At 42.0% G+C, this 16,168-nt stretch overlaps 1 protein-coding gene across 2 annotated transcripts in view; it reads left to right on the top strand.

Moving 5' to 3' along the window:
• The first annotated feature begins 13,730 nt into the window (after positions 1-13,730).
• Drp2 (dystrophin related protein 2) overlaps positions 13,731-16,168 on the top strand; it is a 50,023-nt gene continuing 47,585 nt past the window's right edge. Inside the window, exon 1 of one of the 2 annotated variants that reach the window (XM_070040066.1) lies at positions 13,731-13,850. The gene's annotated coding sequence lies outside the window, so the exon portion shown is untranslated. Of the gene's footprint in view, positions 13,851-13,881; positions 13,935-16,168 lie in introns of those variants that run through there. The other variant, XM_070040068.1, reaches the window with a different exon arrangement.

Genomic DNA, 16,168 nt, shown 5'->3' with positions numbered 1-16,168 from the left:
CAGGAGGCTGAGATCTGAGGATCATCATCTGGTTCAAAGCCAGCCCGGTCAGGAAAGACATGATACCCTTATCTTCAATTAACCACCGGAAAACCGGAAGTGGTGCTGTGGCTCAAGAGGTACAACACTAGCCTTGAGCTGAAGAGCTCAGGGACAGCGCCAGAGTTCAAGCCCCACAACCTACCACAAAACAATAACAAAAACAGAAAACACAGGCCAGGCACTGGTGGCTCACACCTGTAATCCTAGCTACTCAAGAGGCAGAGATCTGATAATCATGATTTAAAGCCAACGCAGTCAGGAAAGTTCATGACACTCTTATTTCCAATTAGCCACCAGAAAACTGGAAGTGGTGTTGTAGCTCAAGGTGTGGTAGAGCCCTAGCTTTGAGCAAAAGAACTCAGGAACAGCACCTAGGTTAAAACCTTAGGACCAGCACCAAAAAAAAAAAAATTAAAGTAAAAATACAAAACAAAAATTACTATGGTGAGGCAGAAACGTTTTGAAAACAGTCCCAGAGGCACAACTGATAGGAGAGAGACTTAAGTAAGACTATATCAAAATAAAAGATTTCTGCACAGCAAAGGAAATAGTTACTAAACTAAGAAGACAGCAAACAGAGTGGGAGGTAATCTTTACCAGGCTTAATATCCAAAATATACAAGGAGCTAAAAAAATTAACCCCTCTCAAACCCAATAAACCAAAGCTAAGGAGAGACTTCTTATTAAGAGGTAAAAATGGAAAAGAAACATATAAGGAAATGCTCATGAACCCTGGCCACAAAGGAAATGCAAATCAAAACACCTCTGAGATTCCATCTCACTCCAGTTAGATTGGTCAACATCGTGAACTCGAACAACAATTGTTGGTGGGGATGTGGGGAAAAGGAACCTGTTTGCACTGTTGGTGGGAATATAAATTAGTACAACCACTCTGGACAGCAGTCTGGAGGTTCCTCAAAAAACTGAACATGGATCTTCTATACAACTCAGCCATACCACTCCTGACCATCTACCAAGCCAGGATGCTGTAAAGACACTTGCACAACCATGTTCATTGATGCACTATCCACAAGAGTCTAATGGAAACAGCTCAGATAACCTACAATAGATGAGTAGGTATAAAAAATTTGGTACTGGGGCTGGAAAAGTGGCTCAGTGGTAGAGTGCTTGCCTTGCATGCCTGAGGCCCTGGGTTCGATTCCTCAGCACCACATAAGCCAAAAGAAAAAAGCCGGAAGTGGTGCTGTGGCTCAAGTGGTAGAGCGCTAGCCTTGAGCTGAAGAGCTGAGGGACAGCGCCCAGGCCCTGAGTTCAGGCCCCACGACCGGACCCAAAAAAGAAAAAAAAAAAAGAAAAAATTTAGTACTGACACATAATGGAAATTTACATGTCTATTAGAATAATATTATGTCATTTTCAGGGAAATTAATGGACCTAGGACAAATCATGTTAAGTGAAGTAAGCTAAGCTCAGAGACACAAACAACACATGTTTACTCTCATGTGCAGAAGCTAGATCTAAAATACACCAGGACATGATAAACTATATGGGACTCTAGGCTTTCACACACAGTGAGACCAAAGATGGCACTCTTGGGAGAGGAACACAAAGGTAAATTATGCCTCTGTGCCTCTGATCATATAATGTTTATAGAAATGGACCCAAAAGGGTTTTTTTTCTTTTTCTTGTCTTTTTTTTGTCTTGTTTGTGTATTTCTGTCTTTGTGGGGGTAAGGGAGCACAAAAATGGAGGGACTAAAGGTGAACAAATGCAGCAGTGGTACTCAGTAGAAACTATGTTGAAAATGAACTATACAACTCGTGGGTGAGGATGGGAGGGAAAAACTGGGAAAGAGTGAAGGAAGGGGTGACATTGTCCAAAAAGAAATGTACTCATTACCTGAATTATGAAATGGTAACCCCTTTGTACATAATCTTTATAATAACAATGTGATAGATGCATAATCCAAAATATACACAAAGTCATGGAATTCTATACTTTTATAATCCTAGGGTTTAAACTCAAGACCTTGTACTTATTAGACAGATGGTCTACCACTAAAGCCACACTTCAGCCCTTTTTGCTTTAGTTATTTTACAAATAGGGTCTTGTATTGATGCCTGGGTCAGTTCAGACCACAATATTCCTATTTAAAATTCCCTAGGATGACAGATGTGTACCACCAAGGACAACTATTAATATATATAATCTCTTGTACAGGCTTCAAAATGTGATGCCCTTGATCTCTACTTTCCCACGTAGCTAGGATTACAGGCATGAGCTACCACCTCTGGCTTTAAACTTTATACTTTTAAAGTTTAATTGCAATGAAAATGATTGCAGTAGTTATTGTGGGAATTATTGTGTGTTGTTGAATTCTTTTTTTTTTTTTGTCTGTCATGAGACCTGTACTCTGGGCCTGGGCGCTGTCCCTCAGCTCTTCAGCTCAAGGCTAGCGCTCTACCATTTGAGCTACAGCACCACTTCTGGCTTTTTTCTGCTTATGTGGTGCTGAGGAATCGAACCCAGGGTCTCATGCATGCAAGGCAAGCACTCTACTACTGAGCCACCTTCCCAGCCCTATTGTTGAATTCTTGTGTTTATTTTACAGGTTAGTATTAATTTTGTTTAGAATTATATATGGATGTGTAGGGTTTGCACTATTCTCCCTTTGGTGTTTCTGGTTTCTAAATGTATTAACCTGGACCTGCTGAACTCAAGCTGTGTATCATAAAGCACATTGAATCTTTCCCTTTCTGCCTTCTCCTTCAAAAGCACTTGCCCCCTGTCTCCTATCTAGTGATTAGAATGAAAGTGACAACATAATGAGTATAATGGATAATGATTAAAGGTGATACTTATATTTCATCAGTTGCCTTAACCTGAAGGATGTGACTAATGTGGAATTGCAGGCACTATGGTAGGGTCAGTGGGGGAGGGAATTTGATTAGTGATGGCATTCCAGTCTTCCTAAAATCATACCAAGTAGATGCCTCCTGTCATTACTCACTCCTGTAAGACTGCATTTAAGGGTGAATCTTGGGAGGGGCCTATGTGGCAGCTCTGACTTTGATTGGTTACTGGCCAGATAGCAATGTATTCAAAATCCTTTCATTACTGACATGTTCTCATGTTGAAATTGTCATTTGCCTCCCTCCAGCAGATACCTTTAAAATATCTAACATTAAGTCAACACTAGATTGTATTTTATTTTATTTTGTCAGTCATGGGGCCTGAACTCTGGGCTTGGGCACTGTCCCTCAGCTCTTCAGCTCAGGGCTAACACCCTAACACTTGAGCCACAATTCCACTTCCTGCTTTTTCTGCTTATATGGTGCTCAGGAATCGAACCCAGGGCCTCATGCATGCAAGGCAAGCACTCTACTACTGAGCCACCTTCCCAGCCCCCAATACTAGATTTAAAAAAACAAGATAGATCTTGGCTCAGTGCCAGTGGCTCACACCTGTAATGCTACTTACTTGGGAGCTTAAAATTGGCAGGATTGTGGTTTGAGGATATTCTGGGGAAAAGCTTTATGGGATATCATTTCAACTAATAGTTGGGTATGGTGGTACATGCCTTGTCATCCAGCTACATAGGAGGCTGAGATCTACAGGATGGTGATTCCAAGCCAGCCTAGGGAAAAATAAAATATTGACAAAACCTATTACAGGAAGAAATAAGCTGAGCATGAGGGTGTATGCCTGTCATCTCAGTTACCACAAGCAATGTAAATAGGACGATTATCATTCCAGATTGTCCCTGGCAAAAAGCAAAAACTTATCTCAAAAATAACGACAAGTGGAGCTGTGTCTCAAAGTGGTAGAGCACTAGCCTTGAGCAAAGGAACTCAGGGACAGTACCTGAGTTCAAGCCCCACAACTGACAAAAAAAAAAAAAAAAAAAAAAAGACAAAATTCATTGGGGCTGGGAAGTTGGCTCAGTGGTAGAGCACTTGCCTTGCATGCTCGAGGCCCTGGGTTCGATTCCTCAGCACCACATAAGAAAAAAAAAAGCCGGAAGTGGCGCTGTGGCTCAAGTGGTAGAGTGCTAGCCTTGAGCTGAAGAGCTGAGGGACAGCGCCCAGGCCCAGAGTTCAGGCCCCACGACCGGACCCAAAAAAAAAAAAAACAAAAAAAAACGACAGCTGCCAGGGCACAAGTGGCTCACGTCTATAATCCTAGCTACTCCAGTGGCTGAGATCTGAGGATTGTGCTTCAAAGCCAGTCTAGGCAGAAAAGTCTGTGAGACTCCTATCTCTAATAAACTACCCCCTAAAAGCTGGAAGTGTTGCTCTGGCTCAAATGGTAGAGTAAAAGAAGCTCAGGGAAATCCCCAAGTCATGAGTTAAAGCCCCAGGACTGGCACACAAAAACATAATGAGAGCAAAAATGATAGAACATACTTCAACTGGTAAAGTGCTTGCTTAACAACCACAGAGCCCTGAATTCAAACCCCAGTACTAAAGAGAGAGGGAGTGGGAAGGAAGGAAGGAGGAAGGAAGGATTGATAGGTATTGTCCTATAGGCCTAGGCTGGCTTAAGATTCCCAGTCAATCTCAGGATTTCAAGATGTCTTGAAAGAGGTCTATACTAGTTGATAGCCAAGGTTCATGCCAGGTGTTATGCTAATACGTTCCAAGAATATGAAGTGGTAAAGCATAGGATATATTCTATTTTTAATCTTAATAGTTAGCCTGGAAGTGGGTGAGAAGAGCTTCAGCTTTGGAATCAGATGGATTTGGAAGTGAATGCAAGTTTCTATTTCTATTAGCTTTATGAACTTCAGCAAGTTGCTTAACATCTCTGAGCTGAAGTTTCCTTGTCTGTGGAGTTGGGAATAAAAATCTAGTGTGTATGCATCCATAAGGACCTGGGGCTTGAACTCAGGGCTTTGTGCCCTTGCTTGACATTTTTGCTCAAGGCTAGTGTACTACCACTTGAGCCATACTTCCACTTCTGGCTTTTTGCTCGTTTATTGGATATAAGAATCTCTGATTTCTCTGCTTGGGCCAGTGTCCAACCTTGATCCTGAGCCTCTGGAGTAGTCAGTGGTATGACTCTCCAGTCCCTGACTGACTTGATAAACATAATCTATCTCACTAAACATTGTGAGCATTCCAGGAGGTCATAGATGTCAAAGACCTCACACTGTGTTTGGTAAGGATACAATCCCTGCGGGGAGCCGGGGCGAACGCCATTACAAGGCGCCGCCCACTTCCTTGCAGTTTTGAGGTAAACAACTCCATATTAGGCAGTGCTTGGCGTGACAGTGGGTCCTGGGCTTTGCACATGCGCGAGCCACGTAGAGTCCCCAGCCAATCCCGTGGCACCTGGTGACGGTGAAAGGCAGACGACCAATGATAGAACAACACGTGTCCCTATTCCCTATATAAGCGGCCATGTTTTTTGTGCACGCTCTCTCGCGCTCAAGCTCTCCTACAAGCAAGAAGGCTCTCCAATAAAGCGTGATCTGAGAAGACTCCTGGTGTGGTGGTCGTTCTTCCTCGCTGACCGAGAAGGCGTTCGCCGCAAATCCCCTAAAAAGTTAATGTCCTCCCCCACCTCCCCCACTTTTTTGTGCTGGTACTAGGACTGGGGCTTGAACTTGAGAGGCTTTATTCAAAGTACAGCCATTCTAGACTTAGACTCCATTTGGAAGGCCTTTACCGAAAGTATCCATTTTGAAGGCCTTTACCAAAAGTATCCACTGTGAAGGCCTTTTCTGAAAGTACCTATTGTAAAGACTTACCAAAAGTTAGAACTCAGGTTCCTGGAAAAACTGCAAAATGTCCCAATAACGTTCTGCCCATAACTCCCCTAGCAACAGCCATCAGCTGATGACAGGAAAGTACCTAACCTCCAGATGTTCATAAAATAGCATAGTTAACATTCTTGCGGTTCAGCCTGCATACCCTAGCCAATGAGAATGTGACAAGACTTGCTTGCTATATGTTAACCAATCATGTAACTGCCAAGTTAGGAACCCCTTATGCCCTATAAAAACTCTGCTAAAAGAAAGGTCGGGGTTTTCAACTCTGACCCACTGCGTAGGTGACGGTTGTGAGTCCAGGCTCGAGCTTGCAATAAACAACTTACGTGTGCTTGCATCGGAATCGGCTCCTTGGTGGTCTTTGGGCATCCTTATCTGGGTGTAATAAACTCAGGGCCTTGTGTTTTTGCTTGGCTTTTTCACTCAAGGCTGGCACTCTACCACTTGAACCACACCTCCAGTTCAGGATTTTTGTTGGTTAATTGGAGAGATACTTTCATGCTTGGGTTAGTTTTGAACTAGGACTCTCAGATTGCAGCCTCTTGAGTAGATAGGATTCCAGTTGGGAGCTATGAGCACCCAGCTCTACTCCCTCTCCTTAACTTTAAAAGGACTCTTAATGACCCTCCCAGGGGATCACGCAGAAGCAGGGAGGCACAGGAGAAACATTATTGTAAGGATATTAGAGGGGTCACACCTCCCCGGGAGAGGGAGTACATGGTATCTGCTCCCATCCAAGTCGCGGCTCTGTGTCCGGGGGAAGTGAGGGCAGAAGTGACGTAAGGTGCATGCGCAGGTGGGTCTGGCAGAGAGAGAGAGTGGCCAGCTGTAGGGCAGAAACTCCAGGTCAGGGAGGAGCTCAGGTCTGAGTGGAACTGAGGACCAAAGGTGGGGATAACGCTAACAAACGAGGTTAAGTGCTCACCTTGCCTCAGCAACTGAAACAGTAGAAAAGTGAATCAGAAGTTCTGTTTAGCCCAGAAATTCAGTACCACTTATTGAGTTGTATGTCTTATCCCAACAGCTCCTATGTGGCAGGTTGTTGTGCAGCACGCATATGTCTAGCAGTCTGGGCTGGAAGGAGGGGAGTGGGATGTGTGGTCTGACATGGCATTGCAGGTGCTGTGTAGCAGAAGAACGATAGTAGTTGATCCAGCCTGGAAGCAGCAAGCTAATTACATTCCTGGCACAGTTTCTGAAACTGCTATAATCTACTCTAGGTCTTTATGTTCTCTGCAGAAAGGGAAACCACCATGACCTTCCAGCAATGGAAATAATAATCTGTTAAATTTGAAGAGCATTTTATAATTTCAATACATTCAATATACTCATGCCCATTATCCCACTTGATTCTCAATCTAATTAAGTGAGGTAAACAGAGCAGATACTCTCCCCTTTCTGGTAAAGAGAAAATGCAAAGCTTGAAAAGGTTAACAATGCTTTTATCATAAAATTGGGATAAACACCTTTGTCTTCTGACCCCCAATTCAGTGTTCTCACCACTGCCCCACATGTGCTGTAGCCTGGATAGGTTGGGTCTAAATGGAATACATTTGGGGGGAAAAAACTAAATAGAACATTATATTTTGTTATATAACTCCCCAGCTGCTGGGTCTGTTTTAGCAGAAGCTCGAAGAACTACAGAACAGGGTAGGAGGTATCCAAGTGTGTGGTTGAATTCTCCATTTTGAGATTTGCACATAAGCAATGAAGAATGTGCAGGTCATTGTCCAGGACAATGTGAGTTTTCAACTCTGAGTATATTGTAGCTTTGCATTATTCCTTATTCACTCCTACATTTTCAACCCACTCCTCCAACTTACCTCCCAACTTCTTGCTTCCTTCATCTATGACAGGCACACTTGGTGAGACTTCCCTCCCCAACCCTCCCCCGTCTGACTCATCCTTCTACCTCAATGCCTATTCGGTATTTTCCTTGTTTGTGCCTCTCTCTCTGTTGCATGTTATCCCCATTCACTGGAAGCAATCTGTGCTTCAGAAACAAAATAATATTGTAGAATGTTCGGAAAACAATAACAAAATTTATTATCATTATTACCCTGTACATTTTTATTTCACTTTTTACTTCCCAAACATACCTGAAGTCTGGGAATTCTTTGCTTGCTTCAAACCCTCTCCAGCTTATCAGTGAGAATGCCTTTCCTTTTTCCTTCCTTGTGATACTGTGAATTGAACTCAGGGCCTTGTGTTTCCCAGGCAAGAATTCTATATTTGAGCCACATGCCCAGTCCTCTAAATTTTAGTGTTTGTTTTTTAGGTAAGTGTTAGAATGTTTGCTTGTTTTGTTTGTAGTGCTAGGGTTTGAACTCAGGGCCTTGTGTTTGCTAGGCAGGTATTATACTGCTGGGCCAGACTTCCAGCACTGATTTTAGTTTGTTTTTGAGCTAGGGTCTCATGTTTTTGCCTGAGCTAACCTCTGATTACAATTCTCCTACCTTTACATCCAGGTAGCTAGGATTGCAGGTTTGAGTCACTAGGCCTGGTCAGTGACACAGCCTTGACAAGGGTGTGTATGAGGTGAAAGAGTGTTGGTATTGGAGTCTTTCTCCAGTAGGGAAACATAGTTACCATTGTACAATCACAGAACTCAGTTTTTAAGCAACAAGGAAAATACCAGAGGCAACAGAAAATTGAACATATGAATGAATAATAGAATAATAAAAGAGATAAGGGAGAGATGGCTGTTGGGTCAAGGTGCCAACCTTAGGATGCCTAAAAACAATGATTTTACCTGGAAGTGATGGGAATGGAAGACTGTAAGAAATTCTGAGTTGGCTGCAACCAGTGGCTCATGTCTACTCCTAGCTACTCAGGAGATTGAGATCTGAGTATCATTGTGGGGCTGGGATATAACTCAGTAACAAAGCACTTGCTTAGCAAGTGCAATATCCTGGATTTGATCCCTAGTACCAAAAAAGAAAAGACAAAATTTACAATTTGACAAAAGTCCAAATAAGCCAGGCACTGGTGGTGCACGCCTGTAATCCTAGCTACTCAGGAGGCTGAGATCTGAGGATTGTGGTTCAAAGCCAGCCCGGGCAGGAAAGCCCATGAGACTCATTTCCAATAAACCACAAGAAAGCTGGAAGTGGCGCTGGCTCAAGTGGTAGAGTGCTTGCCTTGAGCTGAAGAGCTGAGGGACAGCACCTGGGCCCAGACTTCAAGCCCCATGATTGACCAAAAAAAGAAAAAAACAAAAGAAAAGAAAAGAAAGGAAAAAAGAATAAAAGCCCAAATGAAGGCAGCCTGGGCAGGAAAGTCCATGTAACTTTTATCTTCAACTAACGACCAGATTAAAAAAAAGCCAGTAGTAGAGCTGTGGCTCAAGTGATATAGTGCTAGCCTTGATTTAAAAAAGAAAAAGAAAAGGCTCAGGGACAATGCTCAAGCCCTGAGTTTAAGCCTCAGGACTCATACAAAAAATTACATATAAAAATTCTGAGGTAGAGAAGTTTTCAGGAATAATATCCACCTTTTCAGTAAAGCAAGGATGGAGGTTATTTGCTGACGTACTGAGCTGTGTTTTGGTGTTAAGGAAGAGTAGAGATTGCTTGAAGTAACACTTTTGGAAAATGTGGTCAGGGAGACAAGGAATAAGGCTGTAGACTGGTCATAAGGGGTCAAGGCCTATTCTTCCAAACAGAACTGAGTGTCTATTTCCCAGCCTCACTAACAACTACCCTCTTCAGATGAGTATGCATCTTCCTCTTAACACACATCCACACCCAGCCTTTCTCTCTTGCCATCCACTCTTCACTGCACTTACCACTATTTTATTTATGTTGAACTGTTGAACCTGCTAGGATGAGAGCAACATTTAAGGAGTTTCAGAGCCTCTGTATGGGCCTTGGCTTTGTCTCTGACCTTTTTGCTCTAGGCTAGCACTCTACCACTTGAGCTACAGCTCCACATCTGGCTTTTTTGGTATTTTAGTGGAGATAAGTATCTCACAGACTTCCTGCCTGGACTGGCTTTGAACTATGATCCTCAGATCTCAGCTTCAGTTGTGAGTCACCAGTGCAGGGTATCATCTTCCCTTTTTATTTCATTCCCATAACCCTGTCTTAATTTAGCCGTGCTTAGCTGGTGCTTGAAGTTCCTTAACCATGTTTTCTGACTTTTGTGTTTTTATACATTCTATCTGAAATGTCTTACCTATCCTGTCTACCCAGCAAAATCTCACTCTGAGCCCATATATTGGGTCTTAAATCTCCTCTTGCCAGTTGTCAAGGTAAGTTCACGTCAAAGTATGTGGTCTAATCTATTTTTATTTTTCCTTGCTCTGCTCAGAGAAATAGTTGAGGCAAGCCTATTCATTTATTTTGTTTTGCTGTTTCTTGGGTGAAAATGAGTTGCCCTGGGTTTTAAATGTTATGGTGGACTTTTCTGTCCAGTTTTGATGGTAAAGCAAAAGACAGTCATCATTCTTCAAATACAGATGGATATTCTATTCATTCCAACACCCCCCAAAGCCAAAAACAAACAAATCTCACCCAAAAAAAAACAAACCACCCTAAAATAACAAAATAGTAAGGATTGTTCCTTCACTGGGCTGTAAGATGACACAGTGTCCCTAGCTCCTGGGAGCTAAGCAAGTAGAATGAGGGAGCGAATGATGGCAGTGGGCTGTGTGGGGACCATCGCAACCTGGAGGGCTCTACCCCATCTGATGAACTGAGCTACTTAACATGTGCCAGGTGATTCAAATGTAACTAGCTTGTAGTAAATGCTCAATAATACTGGAATTATTATTTTAATCATAATATAATTAAATCTTGCCTTGACAGCTGGTAATGATTTAATGTTTTTCTGGCTCAAAGGTAATACTCTCATTTTTACCAAAGCCCTTAGAAACCTTAATGGAAGAAACAAAGGGAAAATAGCTCTTCTACTCTGATGGTTTATAAGGAAAATATTTTGAGGATTTTTTTTTAATTGTACTCCTCAAGATAAACTCAGTATGGTTATTTTCATGGAAATTAATGTACTATTTTTGTATCTGCAGTCTGAATGCTTTCTCTAAAGATAAAAAAGGAAATGGAAAAAGATTATTTCAAGTGCTTTTTAGTTTTTCATTTTTGGCAGTACTGGGATTTGAACTCTGGGCCTTGGGCTTGCTATCTACTCTATGAGCCACACCTCCAGGCCTCTGTTTCTTGTGATCTGGACAAGTCTTACTGCCACTGAAGTGAGGAACATGTACCTCATCAGGCTCTCTCTCCTTTCTCCCGGTAGATCTTCACAATGTTTTTGTGGGATGTGCTAGTTACTGGTGTCAAGGATGGGCAATGAATCAGGCTCCCCTGTGTTTGGGGTGTATCTGTCATAGTCATTCTATGTCTGTGCCAGCCTGAACAATTTCTCAGAATGTTCCCTCTGGTCTTTCTTCTTAGCCAACTTCCCCCTCATGTCATTCCAAGTCAATTGTAAAAGACTCCTGGGGCCCTGGGTCTGGATAGTGCCAGGGCTCTTAACTGTAGCCAAATACAGGGTCAGCTCAGTGCTAGGCTAGTTGCTAATAAATACTCTGTTGATGGAATAGAGATTGAGAAGCTGAATGTGCTGTAAAAAGATCCCATCAGAAACCAAACACCCTTTCTATACATGGGAGCCTGGTTGCTGCTTTGGCCAGATAGGAAGTGCCATTCATGTAGCTCTGAAAACTTGAGAGAAGGGAAGTTGGTTCCGATTTTGCCTTTCTTTTTAAAGACAGTCTGATTTCTCTTCTATTTCTCAAGTTTTGGAATTACAGGAGTATACCACCATGCCCAGTTCCATTTTGCTTGTTTTGAAGAGGAGATCAAGATTTATTTCTACCCATTATTGAAACCAGCAGCTTAAGGTTTTAAGATTTCATATCAAAGAAAACACACTCACATATGTACTAGTTATTTCCTGTGGAAGTTTCACAATAATAGTTATAACGAAAACTTCAGTAATGATAATATTGAACCATGTGACCCCAGTTAACAGTAATGTATTATATATTTCAAAAACACAACAAGAATAGATTTTGAATATTCTGACCATGTAAAAATAACAAATTGGTGAGATAATGATATGTTAATTATCTGGACTGACACTTTCTAAAATATATGCAGATATCAAAATGTCATGTTGTACTCTATAAATATATTATGTGCAATTGTATTTTCCAATTAAAAATAAACATTTCATTTAGAGCTGCCTGAATTCCACTATGAATGTAAAATCATTTTCTATGTATGTAAGATATGAAATGTAAGATCATTTGTTACTGTTTTATGTTAATGTTATTTTCTAATTTTTAACAAAGAGAATGATATTGTACGGTAGCAATAGAGTCTCCTTTTCAATAAATCATTTAAAAAATTAAGAATACCTTTTTCAATTAAAAATCATAAAAGAAAAAAACTTGAACCCAAAATAAGCCTTAGTAATTTTGGAACTTTATAAACACTAGTCCTAGATTCTCAGGACCAGGAAGCTTTTTCTGTCCTAAGCTGCAGTACTGGCAGAGCATAGAGTTTTCAGTGGATCATCAGATATTTTCTCTCATACATACTCTGTTCTCTGAAATGGAGGGAGTAGAGAAGAATGCTTATCCTTGTTTCAAGTTTTAGTTGATCTGTATATCAACATATATCAACACATATGGATCAAGTAATCTGCTGTATATTGGGCACTCAGTAAAGGAATATAAGATTTTCATCTTGATCATGGCTTCTCCCAGGTCTCTCAGGGTATTTGGAGGTCAAAGCTCTTTTTAAAATCCTTTATTAGCACAAATTAATTTTAAAAAAAGGTTTCATCAGGATATTTACATACATACAGATAATATATTTGATCAAGTTCACCTCATCTATATTATTATTTTGTTACCCTCTTCCTCCCAATTTTTAACAGTTTTAGAAGGTTTTAGTATACTATTTTTAATGCCTTACCCTCTTCTTTTCTTCTCCACTCAAAAGAGTTTCTCTTTTACAATCATATCCTGTTATTATTGTTTCTGTTAGCTGAAAAGTCCTCACATAGATGAAAATTATATTTGTCTTTCTGAGCTTGGCTTATCTCATGGGGTTCAAATGTGTATGCAAAGGTGACAATAAGGATAGTAAGGACTGGTCTGGATAAAAGCAGGGTAAATCAGTGAGGGACACACACACACACACACACACACACACACACACACACACACACACACACACACACACACACATATACCCTCAAGTCATTCAAGGCCCTTTTCTTTCCTCTACTTATTATGAATTTTTTCCCTCTGTGTAAAGATTAAAAGTTACAGGACTCAGAAGTCACTGGCAGCCTGCTCTAGGTCCGTGATTGTACCTTGAGTACCCTTGACAATGGCAGCTGAAGAGTACAATGTTTCATTTTTCAGCACAGAAACTGAATCCTGGACTGTACTGAATCCTGGACTGTCTACTGAGGGACCCCTGACAGCTCTGGCTTTCAAGTTGCCTTGAACTCTGTGCTAGATTTGTGGAAGTTGGGGCTCAGGCCCCACACTCAGCTCAGCAGCCTATATTGATCCTTGGGACTCTTTTGTCTTCCTCTCCAGTAACAAATTCTCTCTCCCTCTCCCTCTCTCGGTCTCTCTGTCTCTGTCTCTCTCTGTCTCTCTGTCTCTGTCTCTGTCTCTGTCTGTCTGTCTCTCTCTCTCTCTCCCTCCTTCCCAGGCTTCAGATTCCCTTCTATGCTTCTAATGAATTGAAATCTCTGAGAGCAGCATCGGCTCTGGTAGTTTTATAAAACTGTCTTTGCTCTTTCTGCATTTGCTCAGTCAAGGGTATCTTTGCCCGAGGTCGGAATGATGCTGTTAGTCCCGGTGATGATTGCATAGCAACACAGAGCAGCTTCAGGAGGGGAGGAGGAAGAGGAGGAGGAGGAGGAGGAGGAGAAGGAGGGCAGGGAGGTGGGAGAGACGGAGGGAGAGTGTGCACACAGCAGCTGTCGGCATCCCTGTCTCAGTGACTTCTTTGCTGATTCACAGAAGCAGCCCCTGCCTCCCAGCTTCCAGCTACCGCCTGCTTCTCAGACCTGCCGGAATCAGAAGGTAGGCCACAGAGAAATTATTTTCTAGCCTCGCCCTTGTTCAGCTGGCAGAAGGGAGATGACTGAAGGAGGAGAAGCTCCTGAGGTACCGTGTGAGGGTGCGTGTCCGCGTGCCTGTCTGCCTGTCTGCTTGCATATGAGCCTTTGGGGGAAAACTTGCATTAAAAAATGCTCATAATGAAGTACTCACTGCTTGGATTCATGAAGAAAAAAGGGGAAAAAGGATGCCCAGGAATAAGAATTCAAGCGAATTTGAGTAATGGATTGAAAAATAAATAAGACCATGATTTGTTGCTTCAAGATAAGAGGAATTTTATTGATTTTAGGTGCTTAATGCCAGACTTTTTTATCCAAGGGCAAATAGATTTCCTGGTTAGTGGGAAGGGAAGGTGTGTGAAAAGCATTGGCTAGGAAGGAAGGAGAGAAACACAGGACCTCCCAACAGATATGCTAGATAAATACCTATCCAGCTACCAGACAGGACACATTCTCTTCTGGAGTATACTGGGCTCTGCCCTAAGATCCTGGGGCTGAAAGGCTCATCTCATCTCTGCTTCATTTGCTGGCTCCCTTCATGATCCCTGATGCATTTTCCCACTTGTATTCTCCGCTACACCCTGTAACCAGGAATCATCTTTTCACTCTTGATAATCTAGCTTGGAATGGTTTGAAAGAGGGCTCACTTCCCTTGGAGTCCAACACCTCATTACTCTCTGCTTTCTCTACCTTTCCCATCCTCAAGTTGTATGCCCCAGTCTGGTGAGTGGGCCTGGGACAGTGGGGGTAGTTGAGGTTCTTCCTTCAGCATGTGGATAGAAAGGCCTGATGGATCTAAGCAGGTGGGAGGGCTAAGGTGGGTTTAGGAGGGGCAGAGGAGGAGAGATATTAACATTTGCTGAGGGTATGGTGCACTCTATCATGTAGAGAACATATTTCTCCACCATTTTCTTTTTGATGGTTTAAAAGAACAAAGACATTTAAAAAGTCTACTTCACCTTAGTAAATGATTCTTTCAAAAGAATTCTTGTTTCCAGATTAAAGGCCTTCAAGTAAATTGTCTTTACAAAAGGCCCTGTGGAAACTACACACTTTAGATTAGGAGATTTTTTACCCTGTAAAGGTGGGGGAGGGGGAGAGGTCGTTCCAAAGACTCTTAGAGTCTTCTAAGAAACCTATCCAGCCCCAGTCCTGCAAAAGGAAATGCTTGAAGTTGAAGTAAATGTCCTGTCCCTGAAAGAAGATGGAGCTCTTCCTCCCCTGAGTAGACAGGCCTCTGTGTTAGAGTCCTGCTTCCTGCTTAACTACTGCTGTGGGAAGAAGGGACATGGGACGATTTGTTTCTCCAGACACCTGCCCTAATGATGTAGCTCTGAGCTCCTGCCTGGAAAGCCCTTCACTTTGCTATGGTCTATAGAAAGAGAGTGTGGTTTGAAGCAGCAAACTTAGCAAAAGCTCAATAGCCAGCTGCAGAGAGCACATATGGGAAGCAGCCCTCATAACACAGATGCTCAGTGGTTTCTGGTGTTGGATCTGCTACAAGGCCAGCTAGAATAGATTTTTTAATGAAGCCTAAGGACATAGCCTTATAAACTTACTGGGAATACTCAGAGAAACCTCAGCCAGTGGAAATTATGCCATGAAACTATATTCCTCCCTTGGAAAGGATTTGAAACACACTGGCATCTAAAATAGCAAGTAAATCCTTCTAGAACAGCATTTACCAAAGCACTGTTCTACAGAACACTATTCTGGGAGAATGTTAATAGGTTCTGTTTTAAGTGTTGCTGTGGGGGGGGGGGGGAGGAAGAAGGGAGGGGGAGAGGAAGGGGAAGGAAGACGTCTGTGGTCCAATAATTTTGTGGAAATAAATAATGTTCCTCTTGGACAGTGACAATGTAAACAAACCATATAAAAAGCCCCATAAAAAACTAATGTGAATTAATCCAAGTAATTTTGTTCAACCTAGTATATAGAAAACTCATTTGACCAGAGAACATTTTTCTGTATGGAAAACATTTTAGCATCTTGTAGACATAGTTTGGGGAATTTCTACTAAAGAATCAGTCAGATAACAATAAATCTGGGGAAAATAGTCACATGAAAAAAATTTAAATAAATCTACCCTGATGATGCTTTTCTTGTGTGTGTGTGCAAGTTCTGGGGCTCGAACTCAGGGCCTGATACAATTTCTTGCTCAAGGCTAGTGCTCACTAAATTAAGCCTCAGCTCCACTTCCAGCTTTTTTGGGTATGTAGTTTTAGTTAAGAGTCTCATTGTCTCTCCTGCCCTGGCTGGTTTTGAATCATAATTCTCAGATCT

This window comes from Dipodomys merriami, unplaced genomic scaffold (assembly GCF_024711535.1).
Source record: "Dipodomys merriami isolate MVZ:Mamm:240054 unplaced genomic scaffold, mDipMer1.0.p SCAF_3, whole genome shotgun sequence".
Lineage (NCBI taxonomy): Eukaryota > Metazoa > Chordata > Mammalia > Rodentia > Heteromyidae > Dipodomys > Dipodomys merriami.
The sequence above is the reverse complement of the archived record's forward strand: the minus strand, read 5'-3'. Positions and strand labels throughout refer to the sequence as shown.